The 12,503-nt window shown below is 42.6% G+C and overlaps 1 protein-coding gene across 8 annotated transcripts in view; it reads left to right on the top strand.

Annotated features, from left to right (window-relative positions):
* KANK1 (KN motif and ankyrin repeat domains 1) overlaps window positions 1-12,503 on the top strand; it is a 384,339-nt gene that overhangs the window by 84,745 nt on the left and 287,091 nt on the right. For 4 of the 8 annotated variants that reach the window (XM_033925068.1, XM_033925087.1, XM_033925124.1 and 1 more), the window contains one exon: window positions 6,191-6,329. The exons of 3 other annotated variants lie outside the window; for them this stretch is intronic. The gene's annotated coding sequence lies outside the window, so the exon portion shown is untranslated. The remainder of the gene's footprint in view (window positions 1-6,190; window positions 6,330-12,503) is intronic. One more of the 8 variants, XM_033925097.1, reaches the window with a different exon arrangement.

Below are 12,503 nucleotides of genomic sequence, written 5' to 3' on the forward strand. Positions count from 1 at the left end.
ATAATAATAATAATAATAACTTTATTTTTGTATATCACAATACCACAAACAGTTCAGAGCGGTTTACAATGCAAAAGACTGTATACACACAGCGAAGATACAATGCCAGGGAACGTATTATGCAGTTGAGAGCAGTTTACAATGCAGGGGACTGTACATATTCAGCATAGGTGTTTATTAGAGAATGACACGGTGACAAAATTCATCACCGTTCCCGTCCCCGCGGATAACCGCGGGAAACCATCTTCATGTCATTCTTTAAGGAGAGAGGGAAGAATCAGAATATGAATGGCCACAACCACTGTCCCTCAAGCTTTGCTTTGAAGAATGCTGGTGTAGAAGGACTGAGGTTGAAATAGACACTAGAAAATGACATGGGATTATTTCCCGCGGTTATCCGCGGGGACGGGAACGGTGATGAATTTTGTCACCGTGTCATTCTCTAGTGTTTATACAGCGAAGATACAATGCAGATTTAGATTTAAGAGACTGTACATATACAGCGGAGATATTTATACAGTGAAAATACAGTGCGAGAGACTTGTAGAGCACGATACGATGCAAGAGACTATATAATGCGGTAAAGCGAGGATACAGAGTGGTGAATGGCCAGAGTGAGCAACCAGTATCAGTTATGGGAGGGTGCCGGGGGGAGGGGTAAGAAGAAAGGATGTTAATGTAGTTAATATTTGTGTCATAATCCAAGAAAAGGGACCAACCAAGTCTTAGAAATGAGTTTATTCAGTTGATTCAAATGCAACAAATTACATTTTTCTATCATTTCATTTGCCAGAGCTATACCGTTTCAATTAATAATGTAATTCAACAGTTGAAGATTCAAAATTGTGAGAAAAATTAAAACCAAAGTTTGACAGTTTATTAATGCAAATATCAGTTGGTTTAAATTTGGTTTACTGAAAACGTGGATTTTCAAAATACAGAATCTAATGTAATCTAATCTTAGGGCTCCTTTTACAAAGGTGCGCTAGCGTTTTTAGCGCACGCACAGGATTAGCGTGTGCTTCCCGAAAAACTACCGCCTGCTCAAGAGGAGGCGGTAGCGGTTAACGCGCCGGGGCATTTTAGTGCGCGCTAAAACCGCTAGCGCGCCTTTGTAAAAGGAGCCCTTAGATTTATAAACTGAGTCACCCCTAAAAAAATAGGGCTTGACTCAGTTTACAATTTACAAGTAACTAAAAGGGATAACATTACACTCCTTAAAAATGATTGTTTAAAAATCTTTGAAACAACATGGTTTTTAAGGGCTCCTTTTATCAAGGTGCGGTAGGCGGTTAACGCGTGGAATACCGCGCGTCCAGCTGCCTGCCGCGCTAGTCGCTAATGCCTCCATTGACGAGGCGTTAGTTTTAGGCTCGCCGCGGGGGTTAGCGTGGATGAAATGTCCGACGCGCTAACCCCTGTAGCGCGCCTTGATAAAAGGAGCCCTAAGATTTTTTGGAAGATCTGAAGCAAAATACAAGATCTTATTTGAGAAGGTAGATCATTCCACAATGCAGTTAATAAAACTGAAAAAGAATGAGCTATTTTACTGACTGATCTGATACCTTTAACAGAGGGAAAGGAGAGTTTGTATGAATGGTTCTACAACCTGAAAATCTTGAAAAGTTTAAGGACAAAGGAATCATAGAGTCCATGTATAATTTTAAATACTATACAAGCACATTTGAACTGGACTCTAAAATGAAACGGAATCCAATGTAGGATCTTTAGCAAAGATATCACATGATCGAATTGTAATTTCCCAAAAATCATCCTTGAATTAACTGCAACCTTATCTCATTTCTTTTACTTAAACCAATATAGACGGAATTGCAATAGTCTAGTTGGGATAAAATGATTGATTGGACCAAAAGTACTAAGTGGTGTTGGTAAAATAGATGAGAAATACTTTTCAGTTTCTGTAAACTCAAAAAGCATTTCTTAATAAGATGATTTACCTGATGATTGAACAAATTAAGGGCATGGCTAGAGCATGACAACCCAAATTATACTATTATTAGGCTAGAGTTGAGGGTTAGGTTTATTTTACAAATGATTGAGAAACAAATTCCTCTGTACACTCTGTGCCAATCAGTTGGTAATAGAAGGTCACAGAGTTCATGGGTTCTAGTGTGCTATATCTGTACCTGGTTTTAATTTAGACTCACACTATTGGGTACTGTAACCTTTGTTTCCATGTCTCGCTGCATCTTGTCAGGTAGAAACTGACATTTCAGCCATTATGTTGTGGCTTTCTTCAGGGTATGTTGTGAGGTCTGCAATTTGTAAATAGTGGGTTCACTGACCTGATTGAATTTTGGCAGGAAAGTCGGTTAGAAATTTGAATTTTATTGTAAAAGTCAGTTGGTCTCTTTTTCTATAGAATGGAAAAATCTCTAGTGATTTTAAAGATGTTCTCCTTGTAAAGCTGGGTTACATGTTCTCTCGGGCTTTCCGCAGCTGGCATTGTGCTTGTGTGGAAACCTTGAGGAGGGGCCTTAAACAACCTGGACCAATTGGAGCCTTAGACCCCTCCCTAGCGCATCCCAGGATACACTGGAGAGGAGAAGGCCCATCATTTCGAAGAGGCTGACCTGCTGGCCGGAGGGAGTAGGTATCCCTCTGGGCAGCCATTGTAAACAAGGAAAGGGGGAGGGGGGTCATTGGAGGCACAGGGGAGTTGCATGGCAGTGGGAGGGAGTCGGCATATCTCCCGTTGCCGGGGGGGGTGTTGGAGGGGGGCCTTGCTTGGCAGAGGGAGGAAGCATCTCTCCCGCTATCGGGGGGGTAGGCCTTGCTTGGTGGCAGGAGGGAGTGGGCATCTCTCCCACTGCCAGGGGGAAGGGGGTTGCTTGACTTCGGCAGCGGGAGGGAGCGAGCATCCCTCCTGCCGACCTTCGTTTTTTTTTTTTAAGTAATTCCTGAGAATGTCCTGGCTTCTTTAAGTTGTCAATCGCATAGAACTGGAAGGTAATGTGTTATGTAAATGACAATATAATGTAATACAACATGTGCTGGTTGCTATCACCAGCGATGGGTACATGTAAATTTATCGAACCTTTGCTGCTCTCCCCCAACCTCATTTGTATTTGTGTTTTTTGGAGAATAACTCACCGTTTTGAAATTGCTACAATAATGCCTGTGAGAGCAGCCAATCAATTTTTACTGTGAAGTTTTTAGAATCTAGCCCCAAGTCTGGAAAGTCACAGACCTGCTTCAAGCAAGCTGGATCCCATGGAAGACAGGAACTTGAGAATAGGGAAACCCCAGTCAGATGATGAAAATACTTACAATGGACCTTCTGACCTCTAATACGATTAGTAGTCTGGATTCTAAATTTGCAGTTTACAGGTCTAAAATCAACCAGCTGCTGTATTTATGGTGGTTTAGCAAAAGCTGTAATGAAGCTGTAATGTAAAAATCTTTTTAAAAGGCATAGAGAATCACAAAACTTGGAGCTACAAGGATTCTAAGAGATTTGGAAAAAGGCAATGGTATCCAATTACCTTTTGAAGTAACGTAAATTCTGTTTTACTTCTTGGGATCTAGCTAGGTTCTTGGGACCTGGGTTGGCCACTGTTTGAAACACAATCCTGGGCTTGATGGGGCTTTGGTCTGTCCCAATATGGCAATTCTTATGTTCTTAAATCTGTTACGAAACACATGTAGCTTATAACGAACAAAGTGGCATTTTTCTGGTGATTAGCTTTAATGATGAAAATGTGTAGGGACTTGGATCTTGCTATAAGTTTGCTGTCATACACAATTTACTATTACAATAAAGCTTTGCTCTTCACTCCCAGTCCTTGAGAGAAGGGCCCAATTTAACTTGTCAGTATTTCCTGGAAGTAACCAAAGTGATCCTAACAACAAATGTCTAACAACAAAAAATTTGAGAACTTTGCAGGAGTGTGTTTATCTTTGGAATACAAATATTAAGAAGATGGTAAAGATCTTACGTTCTTATCTTTGTGGAAAAGGTTGTCAGTAGGGTGACATTTCAGGTGCTGTACTTTTTTAAAGGATCTGCTAACTAATGGTCTGATTTCTAGTCATTTGTGAGTATGAGATCTGAAACTGCACAATATTTACCTTGTTTCCTCGAAAATAAGACCTACCCCCAAAAATAAGCCCTAGTTGCTGTCAGCAGCAGCGCTTCCCCTGCCCCCCCAGCTGACCCATCTCTCCCTCCCATCCGAACCGCAAGACTAAAAGTACCTTATAACAAACCGGCAGCGTTGGCAGCAATGTAGACAGGCTCCTTCGCGGCCTGGGTCATTCCTCTGCCGCATTACTGGTGACATCATCAGCAACGAGACGGAGGAACTGTCTACATTGCTACCAATGCTGCTGGTTTGTTATAAGGTGCATTTAGTCTCGCGGTTCAGATGGGAGGGAGAGATGGCGCGGTGGGGGGGATAGAAAGATGCTACACGGGGGGATGGGAGGAACTAAAGGATGGGAGGGAGGGCTAGAAGCTGCAAGGGATGGGAGGGAGGGATACAAGCTGCAAGGGTTCTGCTGCACAAGGGATTAGAGGAAGGGAGAGAAAGATATTGCACTAGGGGATGGGTGAGAGGGAAGGGAAGATGCATATGTGGGGGAAAGAAGGGAAATAGGAAGAATTGGGGTGGAAGAGAGAGATGATCATTGTTCATGAAAAAATAAGACATCCCCCAAAATAAGACCTAGTGCCATTTTGGGGCCCAAAATTAATATAGGACAGTGTCTTATTTTCGGGGAAACACGGTATTTGTTTGTCTTTGTGATGTGTGTTAATACATAATCAAACATTCAACTGGAGCCCTAAATGAAGTGTGTGATTGTGATCTTGAATTACTGGAATGAAATATAGGCAGATATACCATTTTTCCTCTGGGGTTTTTAAAAAAATCTACATTCATTCTGTATTTGTGTACATCTGACTCAGTCTTTTAAAATAAATAAAATAAATAAGTAAAACCTTCTCATTGGGCATGTGACTGTTCACTTGAAAAGCTATAGTATGAGGAAGTGTTTAGCATATGGGGAAAATGAGTCAAAGCTTGAATGAATAGTTCCCTGGCTGAAGTTGTAAACCAGCTAATCTCCATATCTGTATTTTTTTATTTTTAAAATTTGTAGACCTCTTACATTTAAGCGGTTTCAATAGAAACATAGTATTCAAACAAACCTTTCACTATTCTAAACTCTGTTATGGTCATAATCTATGATATGTGTTGTTAGAATACTATGTATCTTTCTATGGAAACTGCTTAAATGTATGCAGTCTACAAATTTAAAAAATAAAAAAATACAGGATATGCAAATTACCTGGTAAGATTTTGTTCTAATGTCGGTTTGTAGGTTACCAGCACCCCTAAAAATTATTGTAGCAATGAAGTATAGTTGGCACTCGGTTAACCGCACTCTCAGCCAACCAGAAAAAAATTGTCAGCAAAAAAATAAAAATGGTCTCCCTCGCTCCTCAGACATCATCCAAAGTCATGCTCCTGACCCAACACCCCCCTCCCTCCCTCCAGCCCCAGAGGTATCAGCAGCAGAAGAAAGGCCCTGCTTTTTAGCTGGCCAGAAACTGCCTGTTTACCAGCGCTTCTTCTGCTGTCCGGCTGCCACTACTGCTTCAGGTGAGGAAGGGGGAGGGTTGTTAGAACAGACTCTTCTGTTTTGGGTAAGGAAGGGAGGGAGGGAGTGTGTGGGAGGGAATGGGGGGAAGAGGGGAAGAGAAAGTGGCCCAGAAAGAAAGGAAGAACAGATGCTGGGCCTATAAATGGGGGTGGGGGGATGATAGAGTGAGGTGGGAAGGGAGACAAAACTATTTTTACAATAACTCTGTACAGAGTTCTGGTAGCTGGATTGTGCTGGGTGGGGCCTTTATAAGCTGTGACCTTTTAAGTGATCATCTTCCTGTTTAGATTAATTCAAAGAATGCGTTCATGAGCTTTGTGATACCACATAGTGCCTCTTCAGATCTGAAGAATCATGTTTATAGAAGTTAAATTATGTGTATGCTTCATGCAGTTATATAAATGTAAACACCCTCTATGAAATGTGTAGCAGTCTTATATGTTCTTGCTGCAAATGCTGTCTAGTCACTTCTGTTTTGAAAGGCTGCGCAATGTTATGCACTGGTATCTTGTGTTATATTCTGCCCATGTTCTTCATCTATTCAATGCCGTTGTTTTCACAGAATGGCATTTAAGAAGTTTGATTTGCTTTTAATCTGAAGGCCTGAACAAAATACTGGAGCTGTTTATGGTAAATATTGGTTTTGGGAAAGTAAGGATTTATTTCTGCTTGAGACTCCTGGAGTGGAATCAAGGTGCTAGGTAAGAAATTGTGTGTTGGGTTTTTTGTTGTTGTTTTTTTAAATTCTCCTTTTATCTATCTATCTTGCCATCTTATCTATCATAGAATTCATGCATTCTTGAGACTACCATCAGTTGGTGGCAGCATTTTACACAAGCTTATGGTAGGCATAAGCGCTTGGAAATCGGTACAACGAGCGAGGTGATTTAATTTGTAGACGATACAAAGTTATTCAGAGTAGTGAGGACTCAGAAGGATTGCGAAAACCTACAATGAGACATAAACACGCTTGAGGAATGGGCCGCGAAATAGCAAATGAGGTTCAATGTGGATAAGTACAAGGTGATGCATGTCAGTAACAAAAATCTTATACACCAATACAAGGTGTCTGGTGCAGTACTCGGAGGGACCCCCCCAGGAAAGAGACTTGAGAGTACTTGTAGACAAGTCAATGAAGCCATCCACGCAATGCACGGCAGCAGCGAAAAAGGCAAACAGAATGTTAGGAATGATTAAGAAGGGGATCACAAACAGATCGGAGAAGGTTATCATGCCGCTGTACCAGGCCATGGTACACCCCCACCTGGAATACTGCGTCCAACATTGGTCGCCGTACATGAAAAAGGGTCCAGAGAAGAGTGACAAAAATGGTTAAGGGACTGGGGGAGTTGCCGTATAGTGAGAGGCTAGAGAAACTGGGCCTCTTCTCCCATGAAAAGAGGAAACTGAGAGGGGACATGATCAAAACATTCAAGATAATGAAGGGAATTGGCTTAGTAGAGAGAGATTGTTCACCCTCTCCAAGGTGAAGAGAACGAGAGGACACTCTCTAAAGTTGAAAGGGGATAGATTCCATACAAATGTAAGGAAGTTCTTCTTCACCCAGAGAGTGGTAGAAATCTGGAACGCTCTTCCGGAGGCTGTTATAGGGGAAAGCACCCTCCAGGGATTCAAGACAAGGTTGAATAAGTTCCTGCTGGAACAGAACATGCTCAGATAAGGCTAGACTCAATTAGGGCACTGGTCTTTGACCTAAGTGCCGCTGTGTGAGCAGATTGCTGGGCACGATGGGCCACTGTTCTGACCCAGCAGCGGCAATTCTTATGTTTTTTATGTTCTTGTGCCGAAAGTCAGACACAAAGGCCTGGATTCACAAGCTAGTTGCCTTACTTTAGGCACTGACAGTTGCCTAGATCACACCTACTGGCGCCTAACGTAAGTGGTTTAATTGGGCGTGATAATTGGTCACACCATTAAAACACAATTAATCCCTCTAAAAAATTTTTTTTTTTAAAGCCACTATTACATGACCTCTGGGACTGGCGCCTAGGTAGCTAGCAGTGCATAGTGACACCAAAGCCCAGAACTGGGCATGTTTAGGAGCAGTGCTGGACATCGGTGTCACTATGTGCCACTAGCCACAATTCTGACAAGACCCTAGGCACCGGAAATGTAGGCCTGTTGAACCCTGGCCTATATTTCTGGCACCCAAGGTCCCTGTTCCCTCTGATTCCGGAAACAGCGCCTGCCTGTGATTACCACGCGGCAGACGCCCTTTCCTCTCTGAGCACATTACCCAGACCCTTGTCCACACTCTTGTAAACCTCACACTTAGATTACTGCAATCCACTTCTAACTGGTCTCCTGCAGTGTTGCCACTCCCTTGCAACCTGTGCAAAACTGCAGCACGACTCATCTTCTACCAACCTCGCTACACTCATGTTACCCCTCCCCCTAAATCACTTTGCTGGCTCCCTATTCGCCTTTGTATACAGTTCAAGCTCCTGTTGCTGACCTACAAGTGTGTTCATTCTGCTGTCCCTCAATCTCTCTCCTTATAGATCTCTCGGAGAACTCTGTTCCTCAGATAAGCTGCTCTTAGCTGTACCCTTCCCTCCACTGCCAATTCCAGATTTTGTTTCTTTCATCTAGCTGCCCCCTATGCCTGGAATAAACTACCTGATTTTATCTGCCATGCCCCTTCCCTTCCCTTGTTTAAAAGCTGACTGAAAACTCACTTTTTGTTATAGCCTTCAATCCATATCCCTACTCCCCACTGCCCACCAACCTAGCCAGCAAATTAATCATTCCCCTTAGCTGTATCCATGGCATCCTAATTGCCTGTCTTGTTTGTTTAGATTGCAAGCTCCTTCGAGCAGGGACTGTCTTCTTAGTGACTGTACAGTCCTGTGTATGTCTGGTAGCACTACAGAAATAATTAATAGTAGTAATATTTGCTTATTTTATTTTTATTACCTTTTATAAGTTTGCTTTCCTCTTATTTACATAAGAACATAAGAATAGCTGTACTGGGTCAAACCATTAGTCTATTTAGCCCAATGCAGTGCATCTAACAGTGGCCAATCCAGGTCATAAGTACCTGGCAGAATTCCAAAAGCAAGATTTCATGCCACCAATCCCAGGGACAGCAGTGGATTCCCCATGTCTTTCTCAATAGCAGAGTATGGACATTTTCCTCCTGGAGCTTGTCCAAATCATTTTTTAAATCCAGATAGGCTACCACTGTAACAGCATCCCCTAGCAATGAATTTCAGAGCTTAGCTCTTTGTTGAATGAAAAACTATTTCCTTCTAATCATTTTGGATGCCCTTCTTTGAACCTTTTCTGATTCTGCTGAAATACGGTGACCAGAATTGAATACAATACTCGGTGAAGTCACACCATAGAGCAATACAGAGGTATTATAATAATCTTGGTCTTATTTACCAATCCTTTCCTAATAATTCCTAGCATCCTGTTTGCTTTTTTTGGCCATCGCTGAACACTGTACAGAAGATTCCAGTATATTGTCTACAATGACACCTAGATAATTTTCTTGGGTGAGGACTACTAAGGTGGACCCTAGCATCAAGTAACTATGATTGGGATTATTCTTTCCAACGTGCATCACTATGCATTTGTCCACATTAAATTTAATTTGCCATTTGGATGTCCAGTCTTAACAATTTCCTAAGGTCTTTTCACAGTTCATATGTGTTTAACAACTTTGAATAGTTTACTGTCATCTGCAAATTTAATCACCTTGCTTGTCGTTCTGGTTTCCAGGTCATTTATAAATTTGTTAAATAGCACTGGTCCCAGTATAGAGCCCTGTGGCACTCCACTATTTGCCTCCTCCACTGAAAAAAATGGCCATTTAAACTTACCCTCTGTTTTCTATCCATTAACCAGTTCCTAATCTACAACCGAGCAGTGCCTCCTATCCCATGGCTTTATAATTTTCTCAGGATTCTCTCATGAGGGACATTTGTCAGCTTTCTGAAAATCTAGATTCACCACATCAACCAGCTCACCTTTATCCACATGTTTGTTCACTCCTTTAAAGAAATGAAGCAAATTGGTGAGGCATGATTTCCCTTGGCTGAATCCATGATGATTCTGACCTATTAAACCATGTTTGTCTATGTATTCTGTAACTATCCTCTATGATAAAACCCTAAGTGCGCATGCCGCTGTGATGTGTGTTTCCATGGCCGCACTCCATTTGTGGTGCGTGGGTCGGCTTGCGGTGCGTGCACTGGATTGAGCGGCGGTTTGTCATGTGGGTGCTGCGAGGTGTCCCATACTGGTAAGAAGTGGAGAGAAAAGGTCTGCACGGGAACGAGGATCACGGGAATCCTGCGGGTCCCGCGGGAATCCCCCTAACCCACAGGACTCCCACGGGGACCCCCCTCTGGCTCACGGGACTCCCACGGGGACCCCCCTCTATCCAACGGGACTCCCACGGGGATGGAAGCTTTGGAAGCAGGTTCGTCCATATAATATAATGGACACGTCAGCCTTAGTAAAAGAGGGGGTTTATAAGTTAATTACCTGAACAGAAAACACAAAAAGGGTTCCACCAAAGAGATTCCACAAGGTAAACAGCAGCGCAAACACAAAAGAAACTGTGGAATTGATAATCCTGTCAGAAGTAATTGTTGCTTTTTATGGGGACAGGCGGGGATGGAGGTAATTCCTTGCAGGGATGGGTGGGGACGGAGAGGATCCTGGCGGGGACAGGTGGGGATGGGTGGGATTTCTGTTCCCGTGCAACTCTCTAGTGGAGAGGGAGAGGGAAAGGGGGCTGCTTTTGGGGGAGGGATGTGCTGGGGGGCAGATAGCTGGACAGGTATTGATGGACAGGGGGAGCAGGGAAGGGGGTGGTGGTGGACAGCCGAGGAAAGAGAGAGAGAGAAAGAAAGAAAGACAGACACACACATCTATTCTAGCACCCGTTAATGTAACGGGCTTAAAGACTAGTATTCTTTATTATAGTTTCCACTATTTTTATTTATTTATCTTTCAAGTTTTGAAATACAATTCAGAAGTATCCACTTGTTAAAGTAACATGGAAAGAAAACTTACAATTAAATCCAGACATTTACCCATTAGAAAATATAAATTTCTCCAATTACACCACCAACATTGTGGGGGAGAGGTCATTAAAAGATAAGGAAATCCAAATTAGAAAACTTTTTTTTAAAAATAAAAGGTCTTAGCAGTATCTCTAACAGTAATTTTAAACACCAATAAGATACCTTTGAACCTTAAACTATCTTCTTAAGATCTGTAAAGGTTTTCAATTGTTCAGGAACAAAGAGAATATATTATAAACCTCCCAAAAATATCAAACATTTACAAGGATAAAGCAGCTTAAATGAGGCCCCCAGATTCAAAATCTCTTGTCTATAAGCAAGAAAAGCCTTTCTTCATTCCTGTGTTACTTTAGTATCACCTGGAAAAATCCAAATTTTTTGCCCCAAAAAAGGGATCTTAGAATTACGTAAAAAATTTTTTATAACATCATTTAAATCTTGTTCAAAAACAAGAGGCAACTAATGTAGCTCTTTGGTTAGAGTCCGTTATCGATTGCTCCAATATGACTGATAAATTCTTGAAGTGCATTTTTTGTTGTCCTAAGAGTTGAGGAGATTGCAGTACTAAATCATCTGGAGAAGACTTTTTCGATACCCCTAAGTAGAATACCTTATTTAAAGAAGGAACCATATCAGAAGAAAAGTGTAAAACTTTCATAAGGTACTTCTTAAACATATCAATGGGTAAAATCCTTGGGTCCTTTGGAAAATTCAAAACACGTAAATTTAGTCTTCTATTAAAATTTTCTAACCGTTCTATTATCCTAAATTGTGTGTGATCTTTAATCATAATATAGTCAAACCTCGGTTTGTGAGTGTTTTGCAAGATGAGCAAAACATTGTCGCAAATCATGACTCGCAAACCGAGCGTTGACTCGATTTGCGAACATCGCTACCCCCCCCTTGCCCGCCCACCTGAGAATGCCCCCCCCCCCACGAACACCGGCACCACTCCCCCCAACTCACACCGGCATCCTCCAACCTTCCAAACAGAAGCCTTACCCCATCTGGCACCGGCATGCAGCCCACAGGATGTGCCGGTGAACGAAGATCCTTCCTGTTGCCTGGGCCTTGAGCGAGAGCCAGAAGGCCTTGAGCATATGCAGATGCTCAAAGCCTAGGCAACAGGAAGGATCTTTGTGCACCGGCACGTCCTGGGGCTACGTGCCAGTGCCAGATGGGGTAAGGCTTCTGTTTGGGCTGGCAGGGGATGCTGGTTCATGCGGGGGGGGGGGGCATTCCTGGGGTGAGGGAAGCAATGCCGTTTCTTAGGGGGGGATTGGAGCAGCACCGGTGGCCTCGGGCATGGGTGATGGGAATGAATCAAGCGTGTTTCCCTTATTTCCTATGGGGAAACGCGCTTTGATATACGAGCAATTTGGTTTACGAGCATGCTTCTGGAACGAATTATGCTCGTAAACCAAGGTTCCACTGTACTTTGAAAATTTTGAAGAAGTAGTATATCAGTTTGAATCTGTTGATGTTTAATAGTGGCATCTTGTTTAAGTTCCTCTGTAGTTTTAGACATTGAATCCATTTTTAAAACCAGAGATGTTACCTCTTTAGATTTCTTCAATACTGATGTTAACTCTGTAATAGCTTTCCAAATCGATTTGAGAGTAATCACCTTAGAAGCGCCAGAACTTCCAGCGCTTTGGGAACGATTTGGTGTCCTCCTGGTAGGGAACAGCCCTCGCTCTGAGTTCTCTGCGACCGCACCTGAGCATTCACCTGCTGCTCCGATGATAGTCCCACCTCTGATGCTGAACAAAGGTGACTGTATTGGTTCCGGAGTAGATGTCTGCACGGGAACGG

The sequence above is a fragment of the Geotrypetes seraphini genome, chromosome 1 (genome assembly GCF_902459505.1).
Source record: "Geotrypetes seraphini chromosome 1, aGeoSer1.1, whole genome shotgun sequence".
Taxonomy (NCBI): domain Eukaryota; kingdom Metazoa; phylum Chordata; class Amphibia; order Gymnophiona; family Dermophiidae; genus Geotrypetes; species Geotrypetes seraphini.